Genomic DNA, 22,440 nt, shown 5'->3' on the forward strand with positions numbered 1-22,440 from the left:
ACAATGAAAACACGTTCATCTAGAGAAAACACCATCTTGTCTCTAGTAATACACTGAACGTTATGATTGCATTGTTGTTACTATCGGTAGTGTTCTACTGCATCGCTGCGATGTTCAGATGTTGGACGAGTCCATTTCAGTAACGAGTAAGGGAGTAAGCTTGACTTTTGAAATTTCATGGATGAGTGATTGATAGGTTACGTTTTATATGGGACACTATATATATATATATATATATATATAATTTTTTTTTTCTTTGAATTATTCTTTATAAATTTAATACCTAAAAAATACAGAAAAATTCTTGAACATTTTAAAAAAAGAAATTTCTTATCTTATAGAACGTACAAAATTATTAAGCACAGCTAAAAATATATTTTTAATTTGGAAATACTACAACTAACAAAGAAAACGCCTAGTCAAATTATAAACCACCAAAAAAATAGTTTCAGTGTAAATGTGTTAGTAAACATCCTTATCAAAAAAAAATTATGAAATAAAAAAAATGGCGAATAATACAAACCCCTGAAAAACACTTACAGATTGAAGTTATCCCACAAAAACAGAAAATATTTTATCAATTTCGTCATGATATCTATGATGAAATAAAATAAATAAACAATATTTTTAGATCAGTTTAATAAAACACTCAATACAATAGATGAAAATTACCTTTAGATTGTGGTTTTTGATTTCCTTAAACTCCCAGCAATGACCGTCTTTATCTACCGATGTCAAAAAAAAAACGTTTTTATCAAACCCGAAAAGACTGTTTTCCCGGTAAAAAACAATTAATTTCCTATTATTTATTATTTTTTTATTATTCAGTTATATATCAAATAATAAAATGTATCGAATTCAAATATATAGGACAGACAGTAAGTTATATAAAATGATTCAAACAATATTAAAGCTTAGAACAAACAATAAACAAATTAATCTTGCGTAGCTAAATAATTAATACAAACATTTTTTTTTCAAAAATAAATTCCAAAAATTTTAAAATTGAAATATATGATTATTTTTCTTTTGCTCTATCTCCCTTCGGTTTAAATATTTTTTAGATTTTTTTTGTTAGCTTTTATTTCATATAAAGAGCTAACAAAAGTGTTGAATTATAAACCCCGGACCTAAAATGCAGGAAATATTTTGAACATTTTCTTTTCCTTATTTTAGTTTTTATTGTAGGGGGTGTTAGATTTAGAGAAAACTTTACTTAAGCAAATTTTATTAAGCTTAACTATATATGAATACTTTTAGGAAAGTTTTTCTTAAAATTTATTTCCCAACTCTAAAAAATATATGTTCTATATATCTTTGGAGTTTTTCTGCTATAACGCATTTAATTTTTCCTTCCTTGTACGAAGTAAAGGAAGTAATGTGATTGTGAAAAATCTCGGTTTTCAGATTTCAACAGAAATATCAATTTTGACCATCCCTGAATCCATTTTGACTAGTTTCGGCGTGATGTCTATGTACATATGTATCTCGCATAACTCAAAAACGATTCCCTTGGAATATCGAAATTTTGGATTTAGGACTGTTGTAACATCTAGTTGTGCACCTCCCATTTTTCTTGCAATCGACTGGACCAAAAGTGTTCAAAAAAGCCCAAAATCCAAAATATTTGGATTTTGGATACTTTCTTAACTGCAGTACTAAGCCCTCACTGAGAGCTTTTCAACGATCTGTCATAAGTTGTACTTATTTTCATTGGTTCCAGAGTTATAACGAAATAAAAGTTTAATTAATGAAATATTTAGATCTTACAAGAGGAAGATACATCGGTTGGAATCCGACTTTGCCTCCTTTTTTTAAATTTTTTAAAAATTTAATTGTATTTTTTTATTAATAATTATTAAACTCTGATTGCAAAAAAATGTTTACAATTCAATAATAATAATAATAAAAAAAAAATATGAAAAAATCATAAGTTAATAATGAAATAAAATTTTACGTACTTTTCATTTTAAAAAAAAATGTGTGTATGTAATTTAATAGGTACAAGGAATTAATGGGGTATCCACATTAGATTATTATCATTCGTAGCCGGAAAATATTTGCAATACTTTGTTTACCGTTTTTCTTTAGAGTAAATTAATTTTACTCTGATAAAGGATGGAAATTGATAGGTTATAAAACATTTCAAAACTTATTTTAATTTTTTTCTCTAAACCGATCACTGTAGATTACAAAGAATAGTTACTCTTCTGGCTACGTTTTTAGCTCTCCAACATTCATTCATTCTTTTACTGTGCCTCTCCCTTCTTTCTTCCGATGAATTTAGGTTAGTCTCATTCTTTCTTCTCCTTCTGGATCCCTTTGAATTCTAAGATTTATCTCTTAAGCACCCTTTAGTCTTTTAAATCCGTTCCTTTTATATTTGCTACCCTTAGGTTGTTTTTAAGTTGCTTCAACCATTTAACGTTCGTCTTGTCACTTCCCTTCTTCCCTTCTTTGTAAGTCTGTTTGAATCCGTTCTCATCAGATGTCCGTAGAATTTCAGTCTCCGCTTACGTTGGCTTCTGTGATTTTACCAAACTTCCGGTTAAGTTCCTCATTTTTCCTTAAGTTCCATCCATCATTAGTTTATCTGGTGCCTAAGATTTTCATTAGTATCCATCTTTTAGCAAGTTCCAGTTTATCTATTTCTCCTTAGTTCAGAACTTCAGAACTACCCATTCTGCCACGTATAAAACTCCTGGAGGGGCGTTGTACAGTGCCTGATCATGCCAATATTTGAGATCTGTTTTTATTGTACACATCCTTTGTTAGGTCAATGAATTTTAGAATTATTGATCCTGATGATGTTTGCTTTCTTGTCCATTCCATTTGATAGGATAACTTTACCAAAGTACCTAAAATTGTTCATTTTTAAAAAAAAATTCTTCTTATTTCTTAATTTTAATTTTAAAAAAAATTGTATTTTTTTACAGTTGATGACAAGTGATAAAAATGCGTTACGTTTAATATATTTATTAATGTTTAATTAAAATTTATTAAACACTAGATTTCTTCTGAAGATGTCACAAAAAATTGTTAAAATATATATATTATATATAACTTCTATTAGTTTCCAAGGAGGCGTTATTATCGACTTATATAATCATTACTCTAATGGGATATAAGCTGATAAGTCTTATGCTTCATTAATATTAATTGATAGGTATGAGAAATTTTAGGCATTAATGTGTATTAGACTAGATATCTATGCAGTGTATAACGGTATGAATTAAGTTCAGGTTATAGTAAAGTAAGAGACCTGATAAGACCGGGTTTCTTGTAATTACCTCAATAAATCCACTTGCTCCATTCGCAAAAACGGGGGCATAATGAAACAAATTCATTCGATTTCTCTATTCTCTTTCTCATTCAATCTCTCTCACTCTCTCTATCTCTCTCTCTCTTACTGTATTTAGGCCGTTCGTATCACATTATCCTTGTTAGGAATTCAAGAAGAAACAATGATAAATGTCAGTTGTTGCATCACTTCAACACTGCAATCTAATTATATCAACTTTCTCGCTTGGTATATATTCGTACAATATAATTTCGATAACCTGGTCTCCAGTTAACAAAACATTCTTTAATCCGACGTTGACATAAATGTTCTCATGTAATGTTTGCTTTTGGTATCGAAAATTATTTAATATATTTTAATTTATTATAATAATTTTATTTATAGTTCTTTTTACTTCCTTGTACGAAGTTAACGAAGTATTGTGATCGCGAAAAATGGCGGTTTCCAGATTTCAACGGAAATATCCATTTTGACCATGCCTGAATCCATTTTGATTTGTTTCGTCGTGACGTCTACACGTATGTATCTCGCATAACTCAAAAATGATTATTTGTAGAATGTTGAAATTTTGGATTTAGGACTATTATAACATCTAGTTGTGCACCTCCCCTTTTGATTAAAATCAACTGAAACAAAATTGTCCAAAAAACCTCAAATAAAAAAAAAAAATGGATTTTTTCTTAACTGCAATAATAAGTCCTCACAGAGCTTTTCAACAATATTCATAAGTGGTACTTACTTTTATTGGTTCCAGAATTATAGCGAAATTAAATTTGAATTAATGAAATATTTCGATTTAGGGGAGGGCAAATTGGTTTGAATCAGACTTCATCTCCTTTTTTTTTTTCTAGTTTTATTAAAATATATTGAGATATTAATTAATTATTGAGATATTAACCTCTGATTGTAAAACAATTTTTACCATAAATAATAATTCAATAATAATAATAAAAAAATATCAGAGATTATTAATGAAATAACATTTTATATACGTTTCATTTTTAAAAAAATATGTATTTGTAACTTAATATGCGTACAAGGAAGTCATGTGGTGTCCACATCTGGTTTTTTTTCTAAAAATAATGAAAAGAATTGATTGAAAAAGTTAAATTATAATTTTATTTTTAAAATTGCGTTCCTCAGACATTACTGAATATATCCACTAATATTATTTATATCCATATGCATTAATGGCTTTCATCATTTTATATTAATCAAATAAAATCAGTTTTCTAAGTTTTAGACTTAAATTTGCGAGTTTCATCCTCTCATAAATTTGATAGATGATTACTAATTATTATTTATTTTCTGATTGATGGAATTACATACAAGGTTTGAATGGAATATTGAAATGGAATTTTGTAGCGTATGAAAGATTCCATGCCTGACCGGGATTTGAATACGTGATCTTTGGATGAAAGACCGAGACGCTACTACTCCGCCGATTTCCATAGTTAATATGCTTGACAGCTATTGGGAGGTCATCCTAGACAAACCTTTTATTACCAGGAAAATGAAACTATTGCTTTACACAATACGTAATTTCTTCCTATTATTATGTATATATATATATTTATGCAAAAAGACCAAATTAGGACCACATAAATATCACTTATAGATTCTTTTCTCATGTTCCACGCGTTTCTTATTTTTATCGGCATGGTTCCTTTTTTTCTCATCTATCCATCTTAAGTACCCTCCTTCTTTCTACCACAAAGATTTTTATATTGTAAATTATTCTTCGTAAATTATCCCTACTGCAACAGTCCTCTATTTTCAAACCTTTTCTTTGGAATTCCTCTTCCATCTGTTTCAGGTAATTAGACTTGTTTTTAAGTTCCACGGTTGTCGTCAAAGATTTTTCATTTAATCTGGTTGGGTCCATCCTGATCTAATGTCACAAGAAATTTAACCTTATTTTCCATATCGCTATTTCTAGAACTTCTTGATTTTGGTAGATCTACCTGTTAGATTTCAACCTGTCTTGTTTCTGTGCTACCTTTTGGACCTTTGAATTTTCTTAGTAAGCTTCTAGAAAAATTTTTCGTGGTCGTTAAGTGTAATGTTTTTGGACCTTATAAGGTTAACCCACCGGATTGGTCTAGTGGTGAATCCGTCTTCCCCAATCAGCTGATTTGGAAGTCGAGAGTTCCAGCGTTCAAGTCCTAGTAAAGTCAATTATTTTAACACGGATTTGAATACTAGATCGTGGATACCGGTGTTGTTTGATGGTTGGATTTCAATTAACCACACATCTCAGGAATGGTCGGCCTGAGACTCTACAAGACTACACTACATTTACACTCATACATATCATCCTCTAAAGTATTATCTGAGAGGTAATTACCGGAGGCTAAACAGGAAAAGAAAAAAAGGATTATAAGATTACTGGTCTTAGAACAGTTGTATAATGTCTTAATTTATCGATTTTGCAGAGATTCTTCCTATTGTAGATATCATTGAGGATAAATTTAACCTTCTCTAGTTTTAATATTCTTTTTTAATGTAGGCTTTATTTATTCCTGTTCTTCGTAGGTACTTACCTTTGTTAGTTGAATATTATTATAATTAATTATTAAAAATTAAATCTCATTTAAAAATTATAACTAAACTTCAAAAAAGAACACTTAAATTGGTTTCAAACATTTCGTCAAACGACCCAATTTTAAATCTTTATAAGAATTGTAATACGTTGACTCGTCTAGGTTACCATTATTTCTAACTTTGTAAATTATTTTTCCAGACTAATATAAACGTAGTAAAACGCAATGAAAACCTTTATCTGCAAGACAAGAAAATGTAAACGGTACCAAATTATTTTAATCTATATTCAAAGAAGATTTTAAAATTCCCATTTTTAATAAATTGGTTTCAAATATAATAGAAATAGATAAAAAGAAGATGTTTGAAAAAGACGTTTTTAATTATTTAATTGCGGGAAGTAATATTATCTTAATAGTTATTTTTCTTTTATTATAAGATATGTTATGTAATATGTATTAGTTATGTATATAAATTATGTATATACTATACATAATATTTTTGTACTATGTAATATATATATATATATATATTTTGTATATTGTAATCGTTATTTCGTTTTTATTATAACATGTATGATCTATGTATTATTTATTTTTGTATTTTATATTATAATATGTAATCTAATATTCAAGAACAGCCTAAATTTAGATGTATACAGGCATTAAAATTTACCTTTACGTAAACTTTTTCTAAATTAATTTGAGTTTATAATGTTTAATTTTTTACTGAAATCTATTTAAGTACATGGTGTACTTATTTATATAACTCATGTATGATTATAACAAAAAAAAAACCTTTAAAATCAAGACGCAGTAGAGCTGCTGTTCAGATATATTTCTCACGATGTATTTAGTGATATTTTCCGAACAAATGAGAAGTGATTAAATTTTATATTATGGTTACCAATAATACCATATTTGACTAAAAATTTCCCTATTTAGAAATTTTCTAGCATTTTTCTTTTAAAGTAGATGTTGGCTGAAAAGTAACTAAAAAACCTCTTCCATTTTTTCTACTTTTTTAAAAATGAAAAAAGAATTTCAGTAATTATATAAAATTGTGTTCATTAAAAGAATAGTAACTGGAGAATAAAATAATTTCACTTCAATTTGTTTACTTTCATTATAAAGCTTTTTCTTTTTTTCCTGTTTATTTTCCAGGAATTACCGTTCAGGTATTACTTCAGAGGATGAATGAGGGTGATAGAGTGTAAATAAAGTGTAGTCTTGTAAAATCTCAGTTCGACCATTCCTGAGATGTGTTGTTAATCGAAACCTAACCACCAAAGAACACCAGTATCCACGACCTGGTATTCAAATCTATATAAAAGTAACTGTCTTTACTAGGACCTGAAAGCTGGAACACTCGACTTACCAAATCAGCTGATTTGGGAAGATACGTTCACTACTAAACCAACGCGGTGGGTTTCATTATAAAGCTAACTTCCAAGATTCAAACGAATCAGAAACGTATTCTACATACCAAATATAATCTAAAATTTAAGCACTCAAAAAAAAAACCTTTTTTTACTTCAGAACAGATTAAAGTAACAAGATTATGACGTAACATGAACCCATGTTCATGTTACGTCATATATATATATAAAATAACAAGATGTATTTTACTTAAAAATATTATCTTTATTAATCTCTTGGGTTACCCAATCAACTACAAAATCTTATTAAATACATAACGTTTCATTTAGAATTTTCTAAGCTTCTTCCTCAGGTAACAATACACATTCATACACACACACGATACGAAATTCTCTTACATATCTACCCATCCTAGATAACAATATTTTATCCCCACTCTTGTTGTAATAGATCCCTTACTCATATATGACTCATCTTAAGATTAGTTATAGATAATTAAAGATATAATGAGTCAGGTATGAATAGGACGATCTATTACAACAAATATGGGAATAAAATATTGTTATCTAGGATGGGTAGACCAGTTAATTTCTTAGTATGTAAGAGACATTTGTATGATGTGTGTATGAATGTGTATTGTCACCTGAAGAAGCTTAGAGAATTCTAAGTGGAACGTTTTGTATTTAATTTATAAGTTTGTATAGTTGATTGATTAACCCAAGAGATTAATAAAGATAATATTTTCAAGTAAAATATTGCTTGTTATTGTATGTAGTTCTATTCAGTCAAGAGGAAAATAAATTTAAATTAATTACATTTAAATTAATATTCATATATATATATATATATATATATATAATAAAAAAATTTAATTATGTAGATATTTCGGAACATTATTTTGAATCAAATTTTTTAAATATTTAACTGGCAGCATGAAATAATTTTATTTTTAGAATATAACAGACATCTGTTTTATTTCATTTATAAAACATTGGATTGACAGTCGATTAAGAAATCATATGATGAAATTTTATATGTTGCAACATTAGACAACCAAATGGTGTTACTTAGATTTATAAAACTATTCCAAAAACAACAAATCCGTCTTACAAAATGTAAAATATTATTTTTTTAAATCAGACTGTAAGGAAGTTTGTATGTATATATATATACACACACCCACACGAGGTTTTAAACAGTTTTTTTTTTTTTTGGAAGATATATCAGTATTTAAGTTAAATTTTATAAAATTTACATTATATTAAACATATGCAGACTTAATATAAATATATTCGTTGCCAAAATAAATGCCAAGATTATTATTTATTCTTAACTCTTGTTATAAACGATGCTGTGATTTTGTATTCAATGTTGTGTGTTTGTGTATGTTGGTTGTGAGTCGAATAAAAAAAACTCATGTCGTAAATGTAGGGGAAATGATAGTTGGCGGTGATGATATCATATTCTCCCCACTACTTCTGCAGAAAACAAGATTATTATATATCTATTAATAATTTAATTAATTTTACTTCGCTGGCTGTTTATTTATTATTCAAAGAGAGTAATTATGTTTCTGCCGGATTAAAAACATTTTCTCACTCGGATTTTTTTTTTTTTTATTGGTTATACTTATTTATTTTATTATAATTTAGTTTAAAAAATTGTTTATTTAAACATGCATTCAAATTTATTTCGTTTTATATTTGCGAAAACAAATTTGACTTACACAATAGCATTGTTTGATGTGATATCACCAGTAATACATGTAAAATATGAGAATTGATGTAATTTATATATTTTAAAAATTAAACGGGGAAATGAGACGAAATAGTAGCTTTGACATCGTTTAAATTTAACAAAAAACTTTAATCCTGCATCGTTTTCAACTTATATAAAATTAATATCTTCGAAAAAAATATTAAAAAATAATGTTGGAATATTATTGGGTAATACCTAACATCTCTATACCTAACAACAAAAATTTATAAGAAATTGTTTCAACTTCATATTAAAAAAAAGAAATTTAACGAATGAGATTTTATTAGGAAGACATAAATGATTTTAAAGCTTACTGCATCATTAGGAGGTATTAACAACCCTCTGCATACAAAAGAATAAAAATTAAAGAGATTAACAGCTTAGGGGTTTGCTAAATTTATCTAACATTTTAGAGAGATAAATCTTTCAACTAAGCGATTAATAGATTTGTCTGTAGTTATGATTTAATAACCTTTCCAATAGTAGCAGTATTGTATATATTTGCATGAAAATAAAACCCGTTTTTCGTGTAAAAATCGTCCATTTTGTCCGTTTTTGAGGAATGAGTGGTCGAGAAAAAATAATGTTAGAATGGTAAATTCAATTTATTTATGCGTGTAATTGAATATATTGGTGTCTATTTTGATTAAGAATCAGGATTAACTGGACGAAAAACCTTTGTATTTGGCATATTGGGGTTTTATATATTTTTACGGAATTTTTGTTATTAAATATTAAAGATGTGGTGTTTGACGGAAAGTGGTCAAGCGTCAAGAATTATGATGACAACCCTAACTAAAATGGTAGCTATTTAAAATTTTACCCATTTTCAAAAGAGGTCTACAGTACATTCCAAGTAATGTCATATAAGTAAAAATAATATCATGTCATAAAATAGTTCGTTTTGAAATAGGAATGCTCGCTAAATTTTATTGATTTGGCGTTCATCTATTAAGAATTGATTTAAGAGATAATGAAGATCTCATTTGAAACTATCTAGGAAAAATATTAAACGGCGCCACTTTGTTTAAAGTTGTATAATCCGATATTTTGTGCATCAAAATGTTTGTTGTTTTTCAATGCCTTTTTTTTTTTTATATTCCCACCTACTCCTCTGGAACGGATCTACAATCAAGTTTGACTCGCGCCAGAGGAGTGTCCTTTACTCTAGCTCGCCTCCCCGCACGCCGGCTGTATGTCCGGCACGGCAGGTCAGTTCACCGGTTAGCTCTTTTATTTCGTAGGTGGAAATTCCACCTACGACAATTCGTCATCAGCGAGCGGTTTCTTCTTGACGAGCTTCCTCATCTTTCTTCTTTATAACTGCGGTTATAAACGACGAGATCACATTAAAGTTATCCTCGTTAAGTAGCATTTTATCCACCACATTCTCCGTATAATGGCCCTATACATCTTACACAGGATTGCCTGCTTTCAGTCCAACGGTTACATTCAAATACTACATGTTCAGGGGAATCATAAGCCCCATAGTAAGGACAGTTGTTGTTATCTACCCTTAGTATCGCACATAAATAGGACCTGAACGACCCATGCTCTGTAAAAAATTGCGTTATCCAGTAATTTATGTCCCCGAACTTCCTTTCTATCCATGGTCGGATCAAAGGTATCAAACGATGTGTCCATCGTCCCGTGTTGGCTACATCCCAACGATGTTGCCAATTACGCAGCATCTCTTCATATGCTTCTTTAGAAGGTTGTCCACATGCTATACTCACTCGCATCTCCGCCAGTTGTTTAAGCGGAGGAACTCCTGCAATTACGAGTACTGCCTCGGTGGAGACTGAAGAATATGCGCATATCACTCTTAAGCCCATGCGCCGTTGAATTCCTTCAAGGGCTCTTCTGTTCTTGTCGGCACGCAGAGCTCTTTCCCAGACTTGTATACCGTAAAGTAAGATGGAATTAACTACGTGAGCGTAAATCTTACGCTTCGCAGTTCTGGATCCTGTCATATTACCGAGTAATCTGCTAAGATTTTTGACCGTGCATTCAGCTCGTTTACGTATTTCATTCACGTGTGCCGTAAAACTCCTCCTCTTGTCAAGCCAGATCCCTAAATATTTGGCTGAAGTCTGTTGCTGGACAAGATTACCCCCTACTCGAATTAGGATGTCAGATATTCTCCTACGACCTGTCATGACTACGTATTTTGTTTTACCATGCGAAAGTTTTAAGCCTTTAGTAGACATCCAGACTTCTGCCACTCGTATCGCTGCGTTTGCCTTCTCCGATACCTCTACTTCAGTTTTTCAGTAACAACGAAGGCCAGGTCGTCCGCAAAAGCCACTCGGAAAACACCCAGAGGATAACTCAGCCCGAGAATTCCGTCATAGACCAGATTCCAAAGGAGTGGCCCCAAGACAGAGCCTTGAGGCACTCCACACGTCACTTTGAAGCGGAAGCAGGATCTACCCTGGTGACAAACAACAAACCTATCCTGCAGGTAATTCTGGATAATTCTTCTCAGGTATCCAGGAATATCCTTATCTCTCAACGCTTGTAGGATCGCATCCCATTTCAGCGAATTAAAAGCATTGCTAAAGGGCATTTTCAATGCCCTTTAAAATAATTATTCATTACTCAACCTTTTAAATTTAGCATTTTTGAGGTGTTCCCTTATGTGCCCCCTGGGTGTTCCGGGTGTGATGGTCTCTACCAAAAGATACAGTTTCGAGATGAGAAAATTGGCTAAATTTCATTTTTCAGTTGTTAAGTTATTTACGGGTTTTCGTGTTTTGTTAATCCTTTCGGCACGCCGGAAAGCGGAGGTACATTTCACCAGTGCTAAGTAGAGAACGAAAATGATTTCCACCTTAAAGTTAAGAAAAACTTGAAGTTTACTCAATACGGCAATGGTTACATGTGAAAAAGTTTCACAATTTTAGCTTACGACAAGCCCCATCTTCTTACAATTCCAGCCACATTTTGGTCATACCTTGCCGTAAGGTTTGATCATATCAAAAGTTATTTCAGACAAAAGTAAAGAGGACTAACGACCACTTTAAATCGATTCGATATCGTGGCTATTAAGAGAGGTATGATTTTTTTGTGTCTTCAAAACCCAGTTTTTTCCACCCCTTGAGCCAATTGTTGGTGACATCAACAAAACTTTACTTTAATAAGTTTTAGGTCCTTATCCAAAGAATAGTAGGAACTTTAATCAAGTTCGATATTTTACTTAATAAGAAAGTTATAACGATATTTTGTTTTTTTTCAAAAAAGCCCCCCCCCCTTTTTCCATTTCCATAGTCTAATTTCGCTCATTACTGAACTCGACTGAGATTTTGGGTTGTTGTATTTTATATATGAATTTGAAAGTGATTGGCGCAAAATTACGGCAGTTATCGTGTCTACAAAAAAGTGAAACATATATATATATATATATATATATATATAAAGTTTTGAACTGATGATGGTTTTAGGGTGTGGAAAATGTGAAACGCAAAGATATGTCCAAATTTTTCGGGAGTCGAATCATGGTACCCATTACAATAGGTGCATGAAAACTACCTATTTACAACAGGTAGTTTTCTTATGAAATCTAAATACGTATACAGTACACCTCGTTTGACTTCCTTCAGAGTTTTTTTAAATAACTGTGATTTATAGTCTATGTCCGTATCTTAATCTTTTTGTGTGTAGATTTATTTCATCTGAGAAACCCATTTTATTGTTATATTATTCAAATTTAAACTATTAAGGAAGTGAAGACTGGGCTCGGCTAAACTTACAATATATTAACCAGCTAAAAGCAGAATTTCAAGTTTAAATTGTAAGAAATTATAATCGTAAAACGGATGATCAGTTGATTAAAATATAAGTCAGATATTCATTTTGCAGTTTGTTTATTTAAGATTTTCGGAAGAGAATTTTATTTTATTTATGGGCAAAACCCGAAAATTTTGTGGATTCTTCTTATTATTATTTTTATTTTTTTACCTTCTCGGCTCATCACAAAATTTTTACCGCTGTCAAAAAAAAAGAAAAGAAGATTACTATAAGATTTAAATATATTTTTAGTATAATCTATTTATTTAACTGTACTGTAATTTTAATTCTTTATTTATATACTTTTTTGTCACAATTTTTCTATCGTCAATATTTTATTTATTACCAATATTATATATAAATTATAGAATTTTTTTTTAAACACACACACACACACATATATATATATATATATATATATATATATATACGAGGTGCGACAATAAAGTAATGAGACTGATGTGAAAAAAAATGTTGCTAACCGTTTTGTCATGTTCAGTGTTGTCTCCTTCAAAGTAGTTCCCCTCTGATTGCACACACTTATTCCAGCGCTTCTGCCATTGATGGTAACATTTCTGGAACTCATCTTCTGTAATATCCTCCAAGACCCTCGTCACAGCTTTTTGGACATCTTGTGTTGTTTGAAAATGGTGTCCCTTGACCGCCATTTTGACTCTTGGAAATAGAAAAAAGTCTCACGGAGCGATATCTGATGAATAAGGTGGCTGTGGTAGTACTGAAATTTGTTTTGAGGTTAAAAATCGCTGTACTGACAGAGCAGTATGGGATGGCGCATTATCGTGATGCAGAATCCAATTATCAGCAATGTTGGCACGGACACGAAAAACTCGTTTACGAAGTCTTTCTAAAATTTCTTTGTAGAAATATCGGTTAACTGTTTGTCCAGGAAGCACCCACTCTTTATGAACAATTCCCTTGGAATCGAAGAAGCACACAAGCATGCATTTCACTTTTGACTTTTTTTGGTCTGGGTGATCCCTTTGAGCACCAAAGCACCGAAAGCCTTCTGAAGCTTACCATAAGTTGTCGTCGTGTTTTCACCCAATTTAACGTGAAAAGAAATGGGCATACAGTTACTCAATATTTTGCGGTTTCATTTCTGTGACGAGACACAAACACGTGTTCACTTATTACAGCACAACTCACGACTGAGCAGTTGCATTAATGTGCCGCTTGGACTAGAAATAGCTTATAGACCACGGTTAAAGATGGTGTGCCTATTCAAGCTGTAGGGTTGCCACATCTTGCAAAGAAAAATAAGTCTCATTACTTTATTGTCGCACCTTGTATATATATATATATATATATATATATATATATATATATATATATTTTTTAACAAATGTAAAAAAAACCATTTACTATTACAAATACAAGCTTTTTACTGTTCAAATTATATTAACGGCCAGATAACCTTTAATCTCTCATGTACATTGCCTGTAATTAAATATTTTTTTTAAAAACTCAATCATTTTTGGACAGGAATTAGAAAAAATACTTGAAAAGATGGCAGCTTGTTTTAATTGCTATCAGGTTATATATATATATATATATATATATATATATGTTACTGTAAATTTTATTAATTCGGTGATTATGCATAATTACTGATGAATTTCATTAATCGGGAATAACATATTTAATTTGTGTATTTAACGATAATTAGTTGAGGTTAACGAGGGAAGAGAGCGTAGGTTATGTTTGGTTAGGTTATGGTAATATACGTACGATTTGTCAGTACACGGAATCAACATAATTTAATTTAATCTCGACTAATTAAAAGTAATTTTTTATTATTTTAATAATAATTCAGTAATTACTGCTTATAGTGAGTTGTTATTTTAATATGTAAAATATTTTAATATGAAAAATACTGGTCATTTTTAAATGTCCGGTATATTCAATATATTGCTAAATATATGTTAAATTGGTAACGATTAATCAAATTCATCAGTAATTTTACATATTCACAGACTAATAAAATTTACTGTAACACATATATATTGTCGTGTGTTCGTTGCTCTATCAGGATATTGAGAATTTGATAATTGAAAATGTTTGTATAATTACAATTTATTAGTATATGAAGTAAAGTAAAACGAGACAAATCAATAATGATAATAATGACAATAGTAATAATAAAAATTTTTTTTTTTTTTTTCATTTGCCTTGTTTGTGCAACAGAACAGTTACAAAACCTTTGTATGCTGCACAATATCACATAAAGTCACAAAAGAACAACCACAAGTCAAAAACCCACATATAAATTAAAAATACAATATTCAAAACACAATAATAATAATAATAACAATTATGCAGTCAAATACAAAAAATAATTAGAGCTTTAAAAACGGTAGCTACGGAGTGATAATAAAAACACATAGATGAAAACATACAAAAACAAAAAGACAACATTACTAATACATTCCAAATAAAACAAGTTATAAGCAATAATCCTTAAAAAAAAACAACAATAATTTTAAAATCATGAAAGTGAGCATCACACCAAGGACAATGATCCATCGCCACGTAACCCTCTCAAATTTTTAACGAAGGTTGCCTCATCTTCCCAAAAGCTTAGCTTATCCTGGAACTCCACTGCAACACTGGTACACCGCTCAATCGGAGACACGATGGAACCAACCGGCGTCACAAATTGCCTAAAAGACCTCACTGACCTGGCCTGGTTCCGCAAGACAACATGATAACGCGTCGGAAGTCTGTTGTGCAGAGCTTTATAAAAGAAAACCAAGTCAAAGTACGTTCTTCTATCAGATAACCTGGAAAGGCCTAATCGCCTCAACATATCTTCTCTACTAGCACCAACAAAACAATCTCCAAACTTAAAACGCATCCAGTTCAAGAACCTATCCTGAACACCCTCAACCAGATCAGAGGCAAAACGTCGTGTACTATTCCACACCACGGTCGAGTACTCCAAGCGACTCCTCACCAAAGACTTGTACAGCAGGTTACAAGTGGAAATATTGCCAAACCGTCCACAAATCCAAAGGACAAGACCAAGGTCCCGGCGTGCTTTACTGACAATCCGAGCAACATATTTGTGAAAATACAACTTCGTGTCAAATAAAACCCCGAGGTCCTCAACCAATGTCTCAGCGACAATAACGTGCGTACCAAACCTATAGCTGAAAACAGAGCTCGACGTCTTACGAGACAAAGTCAAATGTTTGGTCTTCCGAAAATTCAAGGGCATACAATTGCGGTCAGCCCACTCAACAACCTTGTTAATATTCAATTGTAGCAACAGGTCATCCATACTATTTCTGATCGGACAATATATTTTGACGTCATCCGCAAACATCTGAAAATTGCACGTCAAAAGATGCCCGATATCATTTATAAAAATAATAAAAAGAAGGGGACCCAAAACAGAGCCTTGCGGCACTCCAGACTTAGCCAAGAAGGATTCCTCAGACATCTGTCCACCAAAACGAGCCGAAAATAATAATAAATAATAATAATAAACGACTATAATATACAAATAATAAAAATAGTAATCACAATCAAAACATAATAATAAAACAGTGATTACATAAAAAATTTAAAGTAATCATCAGGATTTATTTACAGGTATCGAAAATCAGAATTCAGTCCCATTGACAAAAGAAATTAGCCATTAATCTTAACACTTTTAACCACTATTCTTCTCTTAACAACAGTAGTGCAATAGATAAGTATAAAGTTCTTTTTCTTCAAATACTTTTGTTGTTCACAAATAAAACTACCCGAAACAATTTATGAATAATATAATTTCATTCATAAACAATTTATGAATCAAATGTAGTACATTATCTCTTTCACTTGTAGTCTAACAGCAGCTGACCGAACCATTTCTTGTGTTCATGTACTGTCCACACTGGAATTACTTGTGACGTCACCTTAATCCCGTCGATCGCACTAGAAATCCTCTCCATCACTGACTCGCATAATAATTCCTCGCAGGATACTCTCGCCTTAAACTCCCATAATCATTCCTCACTTAGAACTTTCTTTCAGATTCTCCTCGCAAACTGACTGTCAACTGGTCTTCGCCGGAGTATTTATATTAATATACTCATTACCTGCAGGACCGGACCTAACTCGAAGTGTGAGAATGATCGTCCGCCCTCATTTTCATTTTCCCATGCACTTCTACCATAGTCCGGTAACTCTTCTCGCGGAAAAACATCTGTTTAGGTGTATCAGCGGGCAGTATTACAAAGGACGATTGTTAAACAAACCTAATGGCTTTACTAAAAGGGTTTCGTTTAGCCCCTTTCTGGATTTCTCACATTATTATACTTTCTTCTTAATTGGTAGAATCCGTTATGTCCGTCATACCGGTATTGTTACAATATATACAAAACAACATGTCGTGAGTGATTCATAATCAACGCCCAGTAAAAATTACTAAAGATAAATTGATGAAAATTTTTGAAATTGTTCTTACGGTGTTAGTGCAAACTAAGAAATGATTTTTGAGATTCCGAGTTTAAAGAATTAAAATGGTTTTTTGAATTTTTTTTTTTTAAATACGACTAATTTTTTAATTTGTCGATAGCGAATGAAGATAACAAATTGAATTTTGGTTTATATAATTTTCATGTGAATATCTAAATACCAATTTCTAGACTTTATTGAAATTCGAGCATTAAAGAGGTGAAGAAATCTAAAAAAAATTTCCCATTTCTGACTATATTAAATGAGATATTCAGAAAATTTGGACTTTCAAATTGTTTTCAGATATAAAAGTCATTTTCGCTTTTTTTTTTAATTTCGATTTTTTTTTTAAGGGTTGCGACGGTATATGGCGTGGTGGCTCAAGCAAAACGGCCACTGCCACTGTTATTGTATGTGTAATGCAACTGACTCCACCTGCCTCCGGTTACTTAACTAAAAAACATAAAATAAAAAAAAGCGACCTCAACGGGATACGCATGTAATCATATTGAGTGGGCAAAGCCGCGATGGGGATGCAAGTATTTGTATAAATCCCTCGATAAATCTTTCTTTAAATAATTTTACTTGTTGTAGTATTAAAAAGTAAGTGAAATTATGTGTAATGTGTTAAAATTTTGGATGCTCGTTTGTTTTGTACTTTTCTCAATTTTGAAATATTCTGAGTCTAAAAGTGAATAATAAATATAATAATAGGGTGAATATGCATTTGTCTTAGGTAATGTTTAATTTTTACGGAACGCGTAGATGTATAATAAAATTTAGTGATGTAATTCGTGTATTAATGCTAGTAGTGAATTTGAAAATCATAATTTTATGAGCGACCGAACCGATTTTTAAAAGATGTATGAATTAATCCACCGTTTTGAAAAAAAAAATGTTTTTTGAGAATTTATATACAAAGTACATTTCTTACAAAAAAGAAAAAATACTTTTATCTACGATTTGAAGTCTCGTAAATCCAAAAATTAAAACAAAATGTAAAAACCAATTATTTATGTATAATTTACTGTTTGTTTTTGTATGTAAGCAACATATGTGTGTTAAAAGATCATAAGTGGGATTAAAAATAGCAAAGATAATTTTCCCCATTAAATTCCCATTTTTTTATCTTGAAAAAAGTTTTAAATCCTTATTAAAAACTAAAAAATAATATGAATTTCACAAAATAGCATAGTTTTATATTTAATAAAGCAATCAATCTGAGAAATATAATAGGGTTTATATTACATAAAACTGGTCTTAGTATAAAATACGAATGTAAAAATAAATTTAGGACTTAAAATTTAAATACTGTTAAGTAGGTTAGTCTAAGTTATATAAAAATCTAACATTAATCGGCGCAGGATATTTATTAGTAACCAAATGATATAAAATTAAACTAATGTGACAAGCCACATAGATTTAAAGTCGGCCAATTATTTATCATCCTAATTAGAAATTAAAAGTAAAGGTGCTCAATTAGAGTTGGATGATCAGAGATTTTTCTTAATCTCGATTCTGAATTGTATAATTTCTTCCATAAACTGCAAATGAACTGACATCAGACGTTATAAATCAATATGACATAACGGTTGCATTAGGAAAATGTGGTTTCATCAAAACTCCATGTGACATTTTATACATATATTTATATATAATAATAAATGATAACATCTCGGTTGGATGTTAAAATAATAACAAAGTTTTGAGATAGAAATAAGTCATATTTGGATCAAAAACATTCCATATTATATTTGTTCGGGTAAAAACAACCATTTTGCAATATTATGATTTAATCACTTAAAACAAAATACAAAACAATAACACTACGTTTCGCCTTCGATAGGAGGCTTTATCAAAATTATATCATGGAATATTTGTGATACAAATATTTCATCTGCATATTTATATTTATTTCTATTACTTGCGTTGTAATTTATTTGGATCTGAATATTTTGTGTTTTTATATTATATATATATACATACACATATATTTGATAAAGTTTGGATTGATTAATAAATTGGCTGAATTGTGATTGGTTACATTTCAACCAACCACAGACATCAATTTTCAGATTGGTAAATGATGTGTCGGCCTTCCTAATATAATCACTTTCTTTTTCAAACTTTATATTCTACTGGTTGTAAGAGGACGACAGAGAGATAGATAAATAGAGACAGCACGAGAGAGGGTTTGTGTTTGTGTGCGTGCACGCACGTTTGTGTTTCATACTTCTACAGAGTGATTTTTTAGTCCTGTTACCCAACTATTAATGTCTGGTAATTTTTCTAAGAAAGGGAATTTTTGTTTTGTGACACGAAGTTGGTAGCGCTACTCAACCGGTTTAGATACGGCAGTGTGAGTTGATTCTGCTTGAGCTGTAAACTTTTGTGCCGTTTCCTGTCGTGTTACGAACAGAATGTCGTTTACCATAGAACAACGATTTTTCATTCTTGAACAATATTTTGCTATGAAATCGTACGCGAGTGTAAAAGAATCATTTCAAATTAAATTTGTTGGTGTTCCTCCTTCAAGGTCCCCAAGGTGGGGACCTTGGAGGCCATAAGCCCTTGCTTATTATTCGATCATCAAAGAACTCTTGCAGAAAATCCACGGTTTCTCGAGACGTGTGGCATGTAGCGCCGTCTTGATGAAACCAGCAATTCCGTTCTGGAGGTTCCAGGAGGGACACAAATTGGCGCACAATATTCATATATACTTCACCATTTACTGTCTGTTCGAAGAATATGGTCCCCAAGGTGGGGACCTTGGAGGCCATAAGCCCTTGCTTATTATTCGATCATCAAAGAACTCTTGCAGAAAATCCACGGTTTCTCGAGACGTGTGGCATGTAGCGCCGTCTTGATGAAACCAGCAATACCGTTCTTGAGGTTCCAGAAGGGACACAAACTGGGGCACAATATTCCTGTATACTTCACCACTTACTGTCTGTTCGAAGAATATGGGTCCGACTATACGATAACGAGATGTCGCACACCATACACCAATTGTTTCAGGATGCAAAGATTTGTCTTGTAAAGCGTTAGGATTTTCAACCGCCCAAATTCGATAGTTTTGATTGTTCAAATAACCATCGAGATGGATCCAAGCTTCATCACTAAAGAAAAAATTAAAAATTCGATTCCGTTATCGTTTACGAGAGACCTAAACCGAAGGCAGTATTGCAATCGCTTGTTTAAATCTGGAGGCTGAAGCTCTTGGACTAATCGTACGCGATACGGATACAATTTCAATTTTTTAGCAGCTTTCTTAACACTCGAATATGACAAACCAACTTGCGTGGAAATTTTACGTAAACTTTTCCGTGGAGAATTGAGAAATCTTGTTTTCACATTCTCTAAATCGTCATCTGTCAAGCGAGTCGGTCGACCGCTACGTTTTCTGTCGCAAACACTACCTGTCTCTCGAAATCGTTTTGGTAGCCTAGAAATTTATATTTTTTCTGGTGGAGGAACACCAACAAATTTAATTTGAAATGATTCTTTTACACTCGCGTACGATTTCGTAGCAAAATATTGTTCAAGAATGAAAAATCGTTGTTCTATGGTAAAAGACATTCTGTTCGTAACACGACCGGAAACGGCACAAATGTTTACACAACTCAAGGAGAATCAACTCACACTCTCGTATCTATACCGGTTGAGTAGCGTTACCAACTTCGTGTCACAAAACAAAATTTCCTTTTCTTAGAAAAAAATTACCGGACATTAACAATTGGGTAACAGGACTAACAAATCACCCTGTAGTTCACGTCGTACAACACAACTGTACTTATAACTTGCATATTAGTTATTAAATGATTTAAAACAAATGCAATGAGTAAAAACTATATGGTGATTTGGCAATGATGCTCTTTGAAATGTGAGTGGGGATGATTTGTTGCTATGACTGTGAGTGGTTGATGGATAGAACAACTGATTCGGGCTGATCCACCTCTTTACAAAATTTAATTTTTATGCGTAATATTATTATTATTACTATTACTTATTATTTATTAATTCTGATTACATCCAGTTTTATGATGAGAATGAGATTTTGATGAAGTTAAAAATATATCATTATTAATGTAGTAATATTTTATTAGATTATTTATTACGAAAACGTGATGGCTATAAATATACTACGTTTTTGTATTTCTACCGTTAAAGTGAAAAAAGAATTACTAAACAATTATATTAACAAAAAAAAAGAAATATTGTTCAGTGAAATAAAATGATAATAAGTTTAATTTTTAAAGTAAAAATAAAAGTATAATCTACGAAGAGTAAATTGCAAAAAAAAAATATTACAAGAAGAAAAGGTGAATAAAAAGACAAAAAAAAGAGAAAAAAAAACGGAAGTAGAGTACAAAACTTGTATACAGTAACCTCTTGAAATATTGTGAAAATTATTAGACTATGAATGTGTATGTCGTAGTCAAAAGAAAAGTAACAAAATGGAATGAGAAGAAAAGCTGCATTCATGTAGAATACTGGGACAAAGGAAGCACAACGACTAAAGTAAAGACAGCTATGCACGTATAATTATAATTCAAGACGTATCCTACAGATGGCAACGCTGTTTATTGTTACTATTGTTACTAATATATATGACGCTGACTTTAGCCAATCACAGTTCAGCCATTTGGCACTTCTAATACTCCATACTATAACGCGCGCGCGCACACACACGTGTGTATATATATATATATATATATATATATATATGGTGTTTTGAGATGACTACATTTACTTAATACATCCATTATTCATATAGATCTATAACATAGCTGACGTCAGTTCAAACGTAAACAATGGAGTTTATATAATGTACATAAAATTAAAATGATTGCATGTCTATCTTGTATTATCTGTCTACCTATATATATGTATATATTTTTAACCGAATTCGCAATCTGTTTTAAACATTATAATTTATACTATATCAATTCATTTATACGTTAAATAATAGAAAAACTGAATACATTAAAATTTTTAAGGTTATACTTTCATGCTTACAACTTTTAAAATGTTTAGTCGTATTTTTAATGATAACATGGTTTTTCATGATATGTAAAATATTGTAATATTATACTCATCACAAAAAAAAATATTTTTTTAAAAGTTGAATAATAAAAGCCAGTTTATAGAAAAAATTAAATTTTGTTTTCTTACAAGAATTATTTTGCTTTATTACTGTGAGTTGTA

The sequence above is a fragment of the Lycorma delicatula genome, chromosome 11, assembly GCF_047948215.1.
Source record: "Lycorma delicatula isolate Av1 chromosome 11, ASM4794821v1, whole genome shotgun sequence".
Classification (NCBI taxonomy): domain Eukaryota; kingdom Metazoa; phylum Arthropoda; class Insecta; order Hemiptera; family Fulgoridae; genus Lycorma; species Lycorma delicatula.